Here is a 15,818-nt window from a genome sequence, read left to right on the forward strand (position 1 = left end):
TTCCCCTGACGGAAAACTCTGACGGAACCCATGAACGGAGTCCCGACGCAGATGTGAACGACGCCTTACTCATGAAAATTGTCAAGTGAACCTGTTGGGAGCTACGGTGAACATTGGAATTACACCCAGAAAATAACGTCATTGTCTCAATGACTTGTCTGAAGATGTATACATTGCCTTTAAAATCCCTGGTTATACCATACTTGCCAACTCTCCTGGAAGAGCAGGAAAATCTCCAGGGTGCATTGTGTCCTTACAACATACTCTCCTCTCCCCGTTCCTGCAGTCCTATTCACTCTCAGGCACCGCCGCAGAAACGTCCTGACACGGGTTGGTGCTCAAGATTGAAGAGGACTACAGGGACGGGGAAAGGTGAGTATCTGGTGGTATGAGTTCTGTATTTAGGGAGTCATGACTGGGGTCTGTATTTAGTGGGTCAGGGATCAGTATTTAGGGGGTCTGGTCTGTACTTATGTAGTGGGTCTGGGGTCTGTTTATTTAGGTGGTCTTCTGTAGGGTCTGTATTTACTTAGAAAATCTGGTCCAGGGTCTGCATTTATTTAGAGGGTCTTATCTGGGGTTTGTATATATTTAGGGAGTCTAGTCTTGGGTCTGTTTATTTACAGGGTTTGGTATGGGTTCTGTTTACTTAGAGGTCTGGTCTGGGGTGTCTGATGAGGGTGTATGGTCTGGGGTCTGTTTATTTACAGGGTCTGGTATCGGGTCTGTTTATTTAGGGGGTCTTGTCTGAGGTCTGTATTTATTTATGAAATCTGGTCTGGGGTCTGTATTTGTTTAGAGGGTCCATATTAGTTTAGGAGTTCTAGAGTCTGTATTTATTTTGAGGTGTGATAAATGGGGGTCATGCACATTTTGTGATTTAAATTCTATAGTTTGGGGGGACATATATAGTTGTTATACAGATATATATTGTAACTGCCAGCAGGTTTGTGGACCCACTGGGCTACTCCACCGGATTGGCTTAGGGCCACCTCTAAGGGCGTTGCCTAGCAGCCTCCCCGGTTTTCATCCTTTAACCCTTATACAGGGATCTGGTCTTCGCTGCAGTAAGCCTTCCAGGTCGCTACCTCTTAAGGTGGTCCCGGCGGAGTAGCTGCTGGCCAGACAGTTGCAAGACACGCACAGGTAGATGATACCTTGAGGAATGAAGGCTTGATTGCTGATCACAGGTGGCAAGTGGATAGCAAATAGCTGAACGTAAGCAGGTAGCGGATAACTGCGTGCAGGCTGGTAGCGGATTACTGGATGCAAACTAGTAGTGGATTACTGAATGCAGGCAGGTAGTGGATTACTGAATGCAGGCTGGTAGTGGATTACTGGATGCTGGCTGATAGCGGATTACTGGATACAGAACGGAAAACCGGATACAGACTGGTAACGGACATCTGGATACAGGCTGATAACTGGTAGCATATGCAGACAGGATCAGGAGCATACAGGAACCTTCGCAGGATAACTAGTTATTTCCAATATTGCTCAGGCACCTGGGAGATGGTGAAGGGGCCTTAAAGGGGTTTTCCCATAAAGGACATTTATGACGTATCCACAGGATATATCATAAATGTCAGATAGAAGCGGGTCCCACCTCTCCCCACCGCACTTATCTCCAGAACGGGGCCCCCTAAACCCCGTTCAGCCGCTCTGTGTTGTGGCTGAATGAGGTGAATTCCGACCATAAAAAAGGTTATTTGGTCGTAAGTTATGAAAACAGAATAACTCGCTGAGCTACGCTGTTTCCGTAAGCTCCATAGAACTGAATGGTAGTTACAGAAACAGCGTAGCTCACATGCTACGCTGCTTTTGTAACTGCCATTCACTACTATGGGAGTTACGGAAACAGCGTAGCTCAGCGAGTTACATTCCCACACACTATATTTAGGGTTTTAGGTGTATTTATTTTGTTGGAGTAATTCGTTCTATAAGATCTCCTGCTGTTGTCTATAAGGAGACCACCTCACTATTGGCCACGGGATGGAAGCCCACATTATATCTCAAGTCAGGGACATAGCTAAAGGGTCATTGACCCCGATCCAAAAGTTCTTCTTGGGCCCCCCAAACTCTCTTCTTGGCTGACGGCCAAAGTGACCCAAGGATGCAGCACTAGCAGCCAGGGGCGTTGCTAATGTCTTAAAATGTCAGGGGTAATAGCCTCAATACATATGCCCTCCCCCAAAAAGTATGTGTGTGGGTGGGTGTGGCTGTACAGTGGATATAAAAAGTCTACACGTGCCTTAAAATGCCAGGTTTTTGTCATGTTACAAAATCAGTCCAAGATGAATCATTTCAGAACTTTTTCCACCTTTAATGTCACCTGTAATCTGTACAATTCCATTGAAAAACAAACTCAAATCTTTTGCGGGTGGAAAAATAAAAAACACAAATAATGTGGTTGCATAAATATGCACACCCTTAAACTAATACTTTGTTGAATTACCCTTTGACTTTATGACAGCATTCAGTCTTTTTGGGTAGAAGTCTATCAGCATGGCACATCTTGACTTGGCAATTGTTGCCCACTCTTCCTTGCAAAAGCGCTCCAAATCTGTCAGATTGCGAGGTCATCGCCTGTGTACAGCCCTCTTCAGGTCACCCCACAGATTTTCAATGGGATTCAGGTCTGGGCTGTGGCTGGGCCATTCCAAAACTTTGATCTTCTTCTGGTGAAGCCATTCTTTTGTTGATTTGGAGGTATGTCTGTGTATGTGTGTGTATATATATATATGTGTCTGTATATGTATACATACTTTGTGTCTGTCTGTGTGTGCATGTGTGTGTGTGTGTATATATATATGTGTGTCTATATGTATACATGCTTTGTGTGTGTGTGTGTGTATATATATGTGTCTGTATGTGTATACGTGCTTTATGTGTGTGTGTGTGTGTGTGTGTGTGTGTATGCGTATATGTGTCTATATGTATACATGCTTTGTGTCTGTCTGTGTATGTGTATATATAGATGTGTCTGTATATGTATGTATGCATGCCTTGTGGCTGTGTGTGTGTGTGTGTGTGTGTGTGTGTGTGTGTGTGTGTGTGTGTATATATGTGTGTCTGTATATGTATACATGCTTTGTGTCTGTGTGTGTGTGTGTGTATATATGTGTCTGTATATGTATACATGCTTTGTGTCTGTCTGTGTATGTGTGTGTATATATGTGTCTGTATATGTATACATGCTTTATGTGTGTGTGTGTGTGTGTGTGTGTGTCTGTATATGTATACATGCCGGGTGTGTGTTTATATATGTATACATGCCCCATGTATGTGTGTGTGTAGATATATGTGCATATTTGTCTGTATTTGTAGAGGGCAGCAATAGAGTCCCCCGCACAGGGTGCCATACAACCTAATGCCGGCCCTGCGTGATCTGCCCTTTCAGTATATTACCTACTGAGGGCTCTATGGGGGGATTGCAGTCAGCCAGATGCTCAGCTCCCTCTACAGTATAATGCCCACCATAGAGCCCTCAGTAGTTATTATACTGTAAGGGAGGGGGCAAGATAACTCCCCCCCCACAGAGCCATCAGAGTCGGACCCCCAGACTCCCCATGCAGTATAATTTCCCCCATAGCATCCTCAGTAGTTATTACAGTGCAAGGGGGGGGGGGGGGAGACTGACTGCTTGAAATTGTAACACCTTTCCTTTAAAGTGTAACCAAACTTTTAAAAAACTTTTGACACGTCACACTGACATGTCAGAAGTTTTGATCGGTGGGGGTACGAGCACTGGGATCCCCACTGATCGCTAAAATGAAGCGTCAGAAGTGCTCGGGTGAGTGCTGTGCCGCTTCGTTTCTGATTGGCTTTTCTCGGATTGGTGTATGGGCTCAAAGACTCACAGCTCTCAACCTAGCACTTCTTCTTCTTCTTCTTCGTTTTAGCGATCAGTGGGGGTCCCAGTGCTCGGACGTCCACCGGCCAAAGCTTCTGACATGTCAATGTGACATGTCAAAAGTTGTAAAAAATTTAGTTACACTTTAAAAGAAAGGTGTTATAATTTTTATTAAAGGGGTCCCTGCGGCAGCTTTTTCTGGCGCACAGGACCTCCCAGATGGGCCAAAATTATCTATTAATATTTTTGGCACATCTCTAGGTCCTGTGCACCACAATAGAAATTACAGTTCATTGACCTCTAGTTTATATTGCGGCACAGGGCAGAAGACAGAAGACTCCTGTGGGTGAGTATAAGTTTATTTTTCTTATTAAATTTTTGTTTTGCAGGTTCCGCTGGACCGTTTGGACTACGTCAAGGATTCGTTGGACTACGTAGATGATTTACACTTCATTTTTTTTATTTTAAATAAAATGGTCAAAGAGGTTTGTGTGGGGGCGTTTTTATTTCAATAAAAAAAAATATATTTTGTGTCTGTTTTTTTAATACTTTATTACCACCTTAGTAATGGCAGCTGTCTGATTGTTGAAGTCCACTACTAAGGCCGGGCTTAGCATTAGCCAGTAAAAAGGCCGACACTAACCACCCATTATTACATTGGGACCCAACGCCACCAGGGGTGCCAGGAAGAGCTGGGGGCAATCCAGTACCCGACCATCTGTAGTGATGGACGGTCACTGGGGCCGCCGCAGGCTGGTACTATCAGGCTTGGAAGGGACAGAAACCTTGGCTGCTGTTATGTTGTATCTGGCTGGTTATGAAATATTAGGGGGAACCCACGTAGTTTTTTTCAACTATTTTTTTTTTTTATAAAACGACGTGGGGTGCCCCCATTTTTCATAACCAGCCAGATACAACACAGCAGCAGCATTACCAGGGTGGGAAAACAAAAAACCGTGGTCCTTTTGGGTTTTTGTCCCTCCCAGCCTTATAATACCAGATGGTCGGGTACTGGGTGGTACCCGGCTCTTCCCAGCACCCCTGGTGGTGGTGGGTAATGGGGTAATAATGGGGGGTTACTGTTAGCCTTTTTACTGGTTAACGCTACGCCCTGCATTACTATGGACGCCAAGCAGACAGCGGCCATTACAAAGGTGGTAATATAATTTAAAAAAACAAAGACATAAGAAAACATCTTTTAATGAAATAAAAACTCCCCCACACAACCCTCTTTCACCATTTTATTTTAAAAAAAACAAAAGAAAAACTTACATTATCGAAGTAGTCCAACTAATCTATGACTTAGTCTAAATGGTCCAGCCGAACATAGCAAAAAAAAGGATTAGATATAGGGCCCAGCTCGCTGACATTGCAGCTCCAGCGCTGGACCTAGGAAAGGTAAGAATAATAATTATTTTCCTTTTTTATGTGTTGCTAATTATTTTTGTGTGTTTGTGTTTCTTTACAAGTTCGGTTGTTGGACTACTTCAGATTCGGGGATTACTTCAATAACTGCGTTTTTTTTATTCTCAATAAAATGGATAACGAGAATTGTGTGTGGGATTTTTATTTCAATAAAATATTTTATCTATGTCTTTTTTATTTTTTTAAGCTTTATAACTACCACCTTAGTAATGGCTGCTGACTGATTGACAACGCCCATTACTAAGGCGAGGCCTAATGTTAGACATGAAGAGGCTAACTCTAACCCCCATTATTAGCCTGGTACCCACCGCCACCACGGGTACTGGGAAGAGCCGGGTACGATCTAGTACCCGACCATCTGTAGCGACGGAGGGGCACTGGGGCGGCCGCAGGCTGGTATTATTAGGCTGGGAAGGCCCAAATTTCAGTGGCCCTTCCCAACCTGGTAATACTAGCCTGCTGCTGCTGTGTTGTATCTGGCTGGTTATGAAAATCGGAGAACCCCACATCGTGCTGTCCAATTATTTATAAAAAAAAATGACGTGGGGGTCCCCCCCATTTTTCGTAACCAGCCAGATACAACGCAGCAGCAGCAGCCTATCATTACCAGGGTAGGAAGGGCCACTTTTTTTGGCCTTTCCAAGCCTAATAATACCAGCCTGCGGCCGGTACAGTATTAGATTACTGTCTGCTGGGGCCCTGTATCTAAGGCCTTATTTACACGAGCGTATTTCATGTCTGTGATACGCGCGTGAAAATCACGCACGTCGCACGGACCTATGCAAGTCAATGGGGCCATTCATTCTGTCTTTCATGCAGCGTGTGTCCGCTGCGTGAAACTCACTGCATGTCCTATACTTGAGCGTTTTTAGCGCATCACGCACCCATTGAAGTCAATGGGTGCGTGAAAATCACGGACAGCACATTCGTATGCTGTGCGTGATTTGCACAACAGTTGCTCAAGAAATGATGGGAAAAAGAAAAGCCCCTTCATTTCATTTTGTAAACGTCAAAACCGCGTGCCATAAGGATGGCATACGTGCGAATATAACGCAGACACGCACCAAACACTGATGAGACATGGTACTGCAATGCGTGGAAAACACTGCTTTATTTACGCGCGCAAAACGCACACGTTCGTGTAAATAAGGCCTAAGCCTAACACATGTTAAAAGGGTTGTCCAGTCCCTAAACATTGATGACCCCCGCCAATCAGCTGTTTTGAAGGGTGTGCAGATCTCGTACGAGCACTGCTTCCCCTTCATTTCCGCCACTTGCTCACACTGTGAATCCCTGACATTTCCGTGAGAAATTTACCGGAATGAAGGGGAAGTAGCGCTCGTACGAGCTCTGCACCCCCTTCAAAACAGCTGATTGGCGGGGGTCCCGGGAGTCGGACCCCGACCCATCAGCTTCGGCAAGACAGTGGTATTAAACTTACCATCGTCTTTGGCCGCAGCGGAGGTCCTCACTGCATCGAGTGTCGGGATGTTGTGCGCAGCGCATAGCGTCGTGACATCATGCGCTGCGCACAGCGCTGTGGTGTGAGAACCTCCGCTGCGCTCCGGAAAGAGGGAGGGTGAGTACTGTCAGTTACTATAGTAACAGGGGCCCGTGTAGTTTATTACATAGGCCCCAGTTACTATAGTAACTTTTCATTCATAGGCCTCCACATAGTTTTTTTTTCCAATTATTTTTTTATTAAACGACGCTTAGAGCTGTCACTGCTTGGTTTGGTGCAGGATCACCCGAGATGTGCCAGAATTTTAGCGCATCTCAGGTGCGTACGCCACAAAAAAAAACCTAGTGTGGGGACACCTTCGGATACAAAGGAGTCCCTGTGCTAGGAGTTATTAGTGGTCATTCACCTACTTTCAAAAGTAAGTGAATGATCACTAGTAACTAAGGCCCTGTTCACATCAGTGTTCGGCATTCTGACTTTGATGGGTTCCATCAGGTTTCCGTCGGGGTGTCCGTGGTTTTACAGGAAACAATAGCGCAGCCCTTAATGGAGTGTGATACTGTCTGCAGGGCACTGTATCTAAGCCTACCATACAGGGCCCCAGCAGACAAGAAATCTTATACTTACCCTCCTCTTCAGCTCCGGGCTCAGGTCCTGACGTCCATGACGTTGTGCGCTGGTCCAGATAGAGTCCCCAGGCAGAGCATCAGCTGATGCATTGCTCGGGGACTCCAGTACTGCTGCTGACGTCACTGTCCATATATTGACAGTGACAGTGACGTGGGCAGAAGTGATAGAGTCCCCAGGCAGAGCAACAGCTGATGCTCTGCTCGGGAACTCCAGCGATAGGAAACCCCTGAATTGACCAAATATCGATGTCGAGAGCAGTGGTGGAGTCCCGAGCAAAGCGCTAACTGATGCTCTGCTCGGGACTCAAGCAATAGGCAATGTGAAAGCCCCTTGCCGTCATGTTCACAAACAGCACATGAAGCAAGCCCTCAGTCACGTGGGGCTGTGTCGGAGCGTCATCGTTATTAGAAAAGCTCCAGGACTTCCAGGAACAATTCACGAGGTTTGAACTGCACCATTTAGTACAGAATTTTAAATTAAAGTACATTAGTAAGTTGCTTCGTTTCACATAAATATATTATTGCAATGCAATTTTTGGTCTGCAGATAACCCCTTACGTGCCAGTTTACTTTGATGTAATTGTCTGCTAGTGTCATGAATTTTTACCTCCACCCCAAATAATGATGCTGCTCTTTTTTCCCAAAGACAAATCTAACATGTTTATTTGACTATTCTAGCCTAGTTGTGGCCTCCATGCTTGCAGATATCACAATATTCAAATGTCATCTACAGGGGACAGGCAGCCAGGAGATCTTTCAGACTGTGTGCACAGGGCCTGTACGGAGGCAGACGTTATCCCTGTGGCTCTGCACTATGGAGCCATGGGCAATCCGTGTGCCACCACATTGCATGCCATACGTAAATTCATCTGCTAGCTTGTTACAGAAATATTCTCTAGGAGATGCCACTAGGGTAGAATACCTATGTCATGAGGCAACCTATGGAGCATGTCACTTTTTTTTTTGTTGGATTCATAAGAAATCTGATTTAAAAATAACTCCATATGCCTCTATATAAAATCTGAGAAATGCAACTCTGAGGTTGTATGGAGCCGTAATATGCTAATGTACATGAGCCCTAAATATTTCTGCCCATAACGAGTGCTGATTGACAATATAACAAGTCGCTTGTTGCTCGCTAACAGACCCTTTTTCACGGGCTGATGCTATACTATATGGGTACGAATGATCGTTAATACAAAAATTCAGTCCCCATCAGTTTACATTATTGTTGGCAGCACAGAGGAGATTTGCTGCTGACTAGGATAGTTTTATAGCCGGCATAAACAATGTGATCAGCCAACAAACAAGCGTTGTATAGAGGTTCCTTGAAATACCGCTGCAAGGAGAAGTAATTTAGTTTTTTTCCTAGTCCTAAATCCTAAATTCAAATCTGACCATGGGCAACATCTGCATAAAGTTTGTATGTTCTCCCATTGTTTGTATGGATTTCATGGGTTTTTTCCTACACTACAAAAACATATAGATAAGGAATTAAGATTTTATAGCCCCTTTGGGGACAGTGAGTGGTGACTGTTTCCGTAAAGCAAAGCAAAATATGTTGCCGCTAAATTAGCAACAGAAATAAATATACATATTTCTGATGAAAGAAGCTGTGAGTATATGAGAAGACTGTGGTCAAAGAACAATGTGAATAGCCAGCGACAATGCAGTAGTCAGTGACATAAATCAATGGTCATTTTGCAGTAAGGGATCTAATGTGTACCCCAAAAATATTCTTTACACCGCCAAAGGCATGGCCTAATAGATTGCCTGTCAGTTTTACACTGACAGTTAATAATGCTTTGGTATTCTAAATATACCAAAGCATTATAGAAGCGATCAAAAGTTCGCATTGTGAGATTCCCCAGTGGGAATATTTGAATAGAGTTAAAGTTAATATTAAAAAAACTGTGTTTACAAATGAAATGTCACGATGGGTATGTGGACCAACTGGGCCGCACCGCCGTAGAATGGGTAGCAGGAACAGGAACACTGGGAACTGGAAAACACTAAGGGACCATTTGCAAAGACTAACACGGTTAAACACAACAACGCTCAGGCAATGAAGGAAGGGGCAGGGTCCTTCTTATAGTCCAGGGTGATCATGGGATCAATCAGTCAAAATAAAACATACGTGTGCTCTGGCCCATTAAGGTCGGGAATGAGCTCGAGCGTGCACCCTAGTGGTCACTGCAGGACAGGACGGCCGCATGTGCTGCCATCTTTGGGGAGGAAGACATCTGCAGGATGATAGGAGTCTGCGGTCTGCGACCGCAGATTTTACATTAAATAACAAAAAAATTTCTATAAAAAGTGTTATCATCGCGATTTTAATGACCCATATAATAAAACTAACATGATATTTTAACCTCATGTTGAACGGTACTAAAAAAAAAATTAAAAATAATTAAAAAGCAATGCTGGGATTGCTTCACCTCCCCCCGCAGAAAATAATTATAAAAGTTAATCAGTGATTTATATGTACCTGAGAATGGTTCTATTAAACAACATGGCATGTCCTGCAAAAAACAAGCCCACATATGGCTACATCAACGGAAAGATTATAAAGTTAATCCTCTTGGAATGTAGGACATAAAAAAACATGTTTTCATGAAATTTGCTATTATTGTGAAAAATTTGTAATACATAAAAAGCTATACATATTTGATGTTGTCGTAATCATACTGCCCCATGGAATAAAGGTAACATGTTATTTATGCTGCATCATGAATGGCGTAAATTCAAAACGAAAAATAACAAAGGCAGAAATTCAGTTGTTTTGACTCCCCCCAAAATAGGTAATAAAAGTCATTTATTTGTAACCCAAAATAGTTATATTAAAAAATATGCCTCGTTCTGCAAAAAATAAGCTCTCATACAGTTACCTTCAGTAAAATGTCTGAGTAAGGTGTGCTTTGCAAAGGACGCATGCGCCAAAGTAATGTTTGACTTTGCAGTATTATTTTAGCTTGTGTTTATGATTGTCTATTGGTTACACATAGCGGGCATGCACAGTAAAGATAGGAGGATGCCGTGAGTCTGCAGGCGGTAAGATGAATTTGTATTTTATACAGCTTATGTATTCATTCATTTTATGGACAGAAAATATATACTTTTTTATATGAAATGATTTGCACTTTATAGATAACTTGATGGTTGCCATACATCAAGCTTCTTAAAATGCTTTACACTATTTGCACTTTATTATAAATTGATGAATTGTTAATTAAATCCCAGTTGATTAATTGTGTGTGTGATATCTATATATACAGTATATATGTATACACACACACACACACACACACACACACACACACACACACACACACACACACACACACACACACACACACACACACACACACACACACACACAAACAAACACCATTGTTATGCTTAGGATCTTCACTTGGAGTGCTTCCTGGATCTCTCTTCTTTTGTGCTTGAAGGGATCCCTGGATCAAGTCCTACAGGGCATAAACCACTAAGGGGTTGTCCATCTTCAGCAAATTTTACGTAAATTTTTTATATAATGGAAAGTTATAACATTCACGGTTTTCAAGGTTTCTGCTTGTTATCCAGTAGAATAAAATTCTGTCCATGGTCATGTGAAGAACACACAGGTTCGGGGATCTTTAGAAGACACAGCTTTGATACACATACTGTAACTGTAATGAGTCGTGCACCTGTGTGTCCATCTTATGACCATGGACAGAATTTTATCCACTGTAAGTAAACTATGATTGTTCCTACTGGATAACAACAAGCAGAGATCTTGAGAACAGTGAGGAATTATTACAGAAAGTATATTGGAAAATTGTAGAAGTTTTAATTATACATGAAATACCATTCATTTTCTGAAACCCGACAATCCCTTAAAGGAACAGTGTCACGAAAAAATTTTTTTTACATCAGTTTGATTTTAGTGCTTTATTAAAAAATTTTATATTTATTTGTGTGTTTGTGTTTTACTTTTTTTTATTTTTTAACTTTTTCTTCCCTATGGGGGCTGCCATTTTTTTCTCCATTTCTGTATGTGTCGATTAACGACACATACAGACATGGAGTACGGCAGCTACAGTCCCATAGTGAATGCGAACGGGGCCCGTTCCATCCACTATGGTGTACGCCGTCTGTGTGGGAACGGCGCATGCGCCGCTCCCACACAGTCCAAGTAGAAATGTGCGCCGTCCGGCGCCATTTTCCTGTAGTCCGGAAGTCGCGGCCGGACAGTAAGATTACTACTTCCGGCCGTGGCTTCCGGACTTGTGCACTTGGAGCGGCGGTAGCAGACGGAGCGGACGGACTGGAGGGAGCGGCGGCGACTGGAGCAGGTAAGTGATTAAGTGTTTTACTGTGTGTTTACTAGTGTATGTAAACCTACTACACTGTGTGTTAGCTCAAAAAATGGCGACACACAGTGTAGGAGGTTAGACCGTTCAATCTCCTCGTTTCTCCCGGCACTAGCCAGGATAAAGGAGGGGGGGATTCTGAGAGCTCACTAGAGTGAGTGAGTTTTCCCAAATTTTGCAGCATAAAGCAATGTGGTTGCTTTACCACATGCAATGCTGCAATTTTGGGAATTGCTCCATCTAGTGACCAGCACTGGGAAATATTATAAATTAGAATCTAATTTATAATATTTCCTGACTCGTGAAAAAAAAAAAAAAATTAGAACAATGTTTAATCACCTATGCACTAACTGTTTAACTAAAAAAAAAGTGTTTCTTTAAAGTGTTTCTCATTTTCATTCCTGTGCTGCAGTGTTCATTGTTTATTATTCTTAGGATGAATCATCATCATCACAGCATGATCATGGGAGTCCAACCAATACATAGAAGCGGTATCCTGCGCTGAAACCGGAATCTGTCAGGTCAGCGAGACTGACGGCTTCGGTGACAACGCGTCTAAGGTGCCTCTGACACGCAGGATCCAGCTGTTATCAATCATATCTAAGTTTGTAACTTAGATGTGATCGATAACAGCTGGATCCTGCATGACCCGCTGTCACTGAAGCCGTCAGTCCCGCTGACCTGACAGATTCCTGTTTCAGCACAGGATACAGCTTCTATGTATCCAGAATACATAGAAGCTGTATCTGAAAAAGCTAAAAAAAAACATATTCAAATGTTTACATAGCCTTTAAGTTTATTTCAGTTTATTAATGAGGACATAACATTTGATGGTGGCATGGAATAAGAGTTTGGAATGCTGCTTCTTTTATTGGAAACGTTGATTAGTAGAATCAGAAGAATTATCCTTCCTGTATTTCTTGAACTTTACTTGTTGACGTAACGTCTATGGTCGCTGACCACAAACTCCTTCCATCCTGTCGACGCCCTTCTCTCCAGAGATGTCTGAACATGCGGCTGTCCCGTTGCACAGTGACCACCAGGGTGCGCTCACGAGCTCAGTCCAGCCTTGGAGCGCACACAGGTGTGAGATTGAGCTGATTGCTCCCAGAGCACCCTGGACTATAAGAAGGGCTCTGCCCCTTCCTGCCTTGCCTGAGCCTTGTTGTCGTTATCCTAGTATGTCTATGCAAATGGTCTTCTAAGTGTTTTCCAGTTTCCAGTGTTTCCCGTTCCTGCTACCTGTAACCTGTATCCCGTGCTATCCTGGTCAAGTGCCGTGTTGAGCTGAAGTCGTGCTATGCTGTGTACCACGCCTGTCCTGCTATGCCACGCATGCCTGCTTCCTAGTCCCAGCGAGTCTGTCTTGCTACTGTCTGAGATACCACAGGTACACTATACGAACTATAGACTGTGACCCTGTGTCCTCTTGGCCAGCTGCCATACCGTCAAGGCGGTACGGCCCAGGGGGTCCACATAACCAACGTGTCAGTTGATTTGTGCATAACACAAATTACTGACAATTTCATCTCTTTGGCATCTAGTTGTCTACAATGCCTATCAAAATATCCATCCCCCACTCCTATAGTGAAGGTAAGAATAACTGCATGATGGAGCAGTAAATCAATGGCAACCTACATACTCACACTTTATGTATTGTTACATTGTATCTTTTCTCTATGTCCACAAGGCGTGTGTTGCTCTACAGACGTAGACATTTGTAAATGTTATTGATTCTGGCTACTGTTTAGCTCTTTATCTAAAACAGCAGGATGTAAGTAACTAAAAATAATTGACAATTCATTTACTGGGGTAGGGAGCACTTCTATTTCAGCTGGCTAATAAAAATAATGTCTGCCCTCAAAAAACACTATGACAACAAATGTTCTATCTAGGGTTATATTTCATACATACGGAACGGTCTTTATATATAACTATTTTCTGCAGTGTGGTATATATATATATGGAGTGAATGTCACCGTGATTATTTTTTTTCACCTCACTACACTCCCAAGATTACAACCAACTATAAAGAGCCCAGTTCTGGTCCATTTAGCATTCAGAAAAATTTCAAAAATGTAAAAAAATAAACTCTGCACTGTACATATCATCTTCCTAGACTCTCTTGTAACAGGGTCAGTGCCACAGGATTGGAGGACGGCTGATGTTGTACCAATTTTTAAGAAGGGTAAAAAGTTGTAACCGTGTACCTACCGTCCGGTAAGTCTGACATCTGTGATATTTTTTTATATTTGAAGGTAATTTAAGGCATAAATTGCAAAATGATATATCAGTAAATAACCTAATAACTGATAACCGGCATGGGTTAATGAAAAACAGGTTGTGCCTAATCAACATTTTCTATGAGGAGGTAAGTGCAAATCTGAATGTTGCTCATGCAGCTGATGTAATTTATCTAGATTTTCAAAAAGATTTTGATAATGTACCACACAACAGTCTTGTACTAAAGCTGCAGAGGCAGGGACTTAAAGAGGCTCTGTCACCAGATTATAAGTGCCCTATCTCCTACATAATCTGATTGGCGCTGTAATGTAGATAACAACAGTGGTTTTTATTTAGAAAAACGATCATTTTTGACCAAGTTATAAACAATTTTAGATTTATGATAATTAGTTTCTTAATAGACAACTGGGCGTGTTTTTTCTTTTTACCAAATCTGCGACCAATCAGCGTCATACACTTCTCATTGTTCCAGCCCATTGTTACAGTGTGATTGGGCAGTGAAATAAGCTGGGCTGGAACAATGAGAAGTGTATGTCGCTGATTGGTCACTAATTGGTCAGCGTCTCTTTTGGTCCCGGTGATCATGTGACTGGTCACATGATCGCCGGGTGCCGTTAGTGGCAGACTGCTGCTGGGTCTTACTAGACCTAGCACAGCCCTATCAGTGACAATAGTCACTATGAGAGGGCTGATTTCCCCTGTAACTGGGGCTGCTGTGCAGCCCCAGTTACAGTGGAAAAATATGGTGTAAAAGAAAGAAAGAAAAAAATATATATAAAGTCGCTCAAAGGTCTTTTCTGACCTTTGAGGGACAGACCATAGTAATAAAAAAATAAAAGTAAAGTAAAGTGCAAAATGTTTTTAATAATAAATACACAGAAATTACCCATCCCAAAAAAACGTTCCCCCCCCGCCAATCATTGTCGTAACGCTAGCCCTGAGTCGATTAGCCTAATATAGACATGTAACATATTAAAATTTCCGGTAGACAATGACAATCACAAATAAAAGGTCTATTTTAGGGTAAAACCATGTTATTATGAAAAAAAATAGCTGACAAGTAAAAAAGCTTATTTTTTTTACTATTATTTTCAAACTTTAAGCCTAAAAATGCTAAAATAGCAAAAAGGATGTTTATAAAAATGATAAAAAAAAGAAACCTGCACTACGGAAAAACAATCGCAAAAATCACGTCGCTAGCCCAACAAATAAAAATGTGTGCTTTTGTTCAGACAGCACCAGTTTTTTCAGGTGCTCAAAATAGGGTCCCAACCCAATTATAGGTCAAAAGAATTGTATTCGGTACACCTTTGTAGTTTTTTAACTTAGATTTATTTATTTTAGTATATGCCAGTGGCTACATGTGCAACGTTTCGGTCGTGACACCTACGTCGGGCACTGAGCCGTACTGGGGACTGATTTGGGGGACTGATTTGGTGATACTGTTGGCGCTGCTATAGTAGGATATGGCGGCTAACCGCTCTAACTAGCGCCATTTAGAGCGGTCAGCCGCCATATCCTACTATAGCAGCGCCAACAGTATCACCAAATCAGTCCCCCAAATCAGTCCCCAGTACGGCTCAGTGCCCGACGAAGGCTTCACGACCGAAACGTTGCACATGTAGCCACTGGCATATACTAAAAGAAATAAATCTACGTTAAAAAACTACAAAGGTATGCCGAATACAATTCTTTTGACCAACAAATAAAAATGTTATAGCCATTTAACTAACGCGTGCTAAAAATGGCTAAACGGTGTGTGGTCCTAAAGGCTCAAAATAGCCCAGTCCTGAACTGGTTAAAAAGCTGTCAGTGGCAAGAAGTTGGCAGATTAAATTTATTGTTGAGAA

Source organism: Rhinoderma darwinii, chromosome 5 (genome assembly GCF_050947455.1).
Source record: "Rhinoderma darwinii isolate aRhiDar2 chromosome 5, aRhiDar2.hap1, whole genome shotgun sequence".
Lineage (NCBI taxonomy): Eukaryota > Metazoa > Chordata > Amphibia > Anura > Rhinodermatidae > Rhinoderma > Rhinoderma darwinii.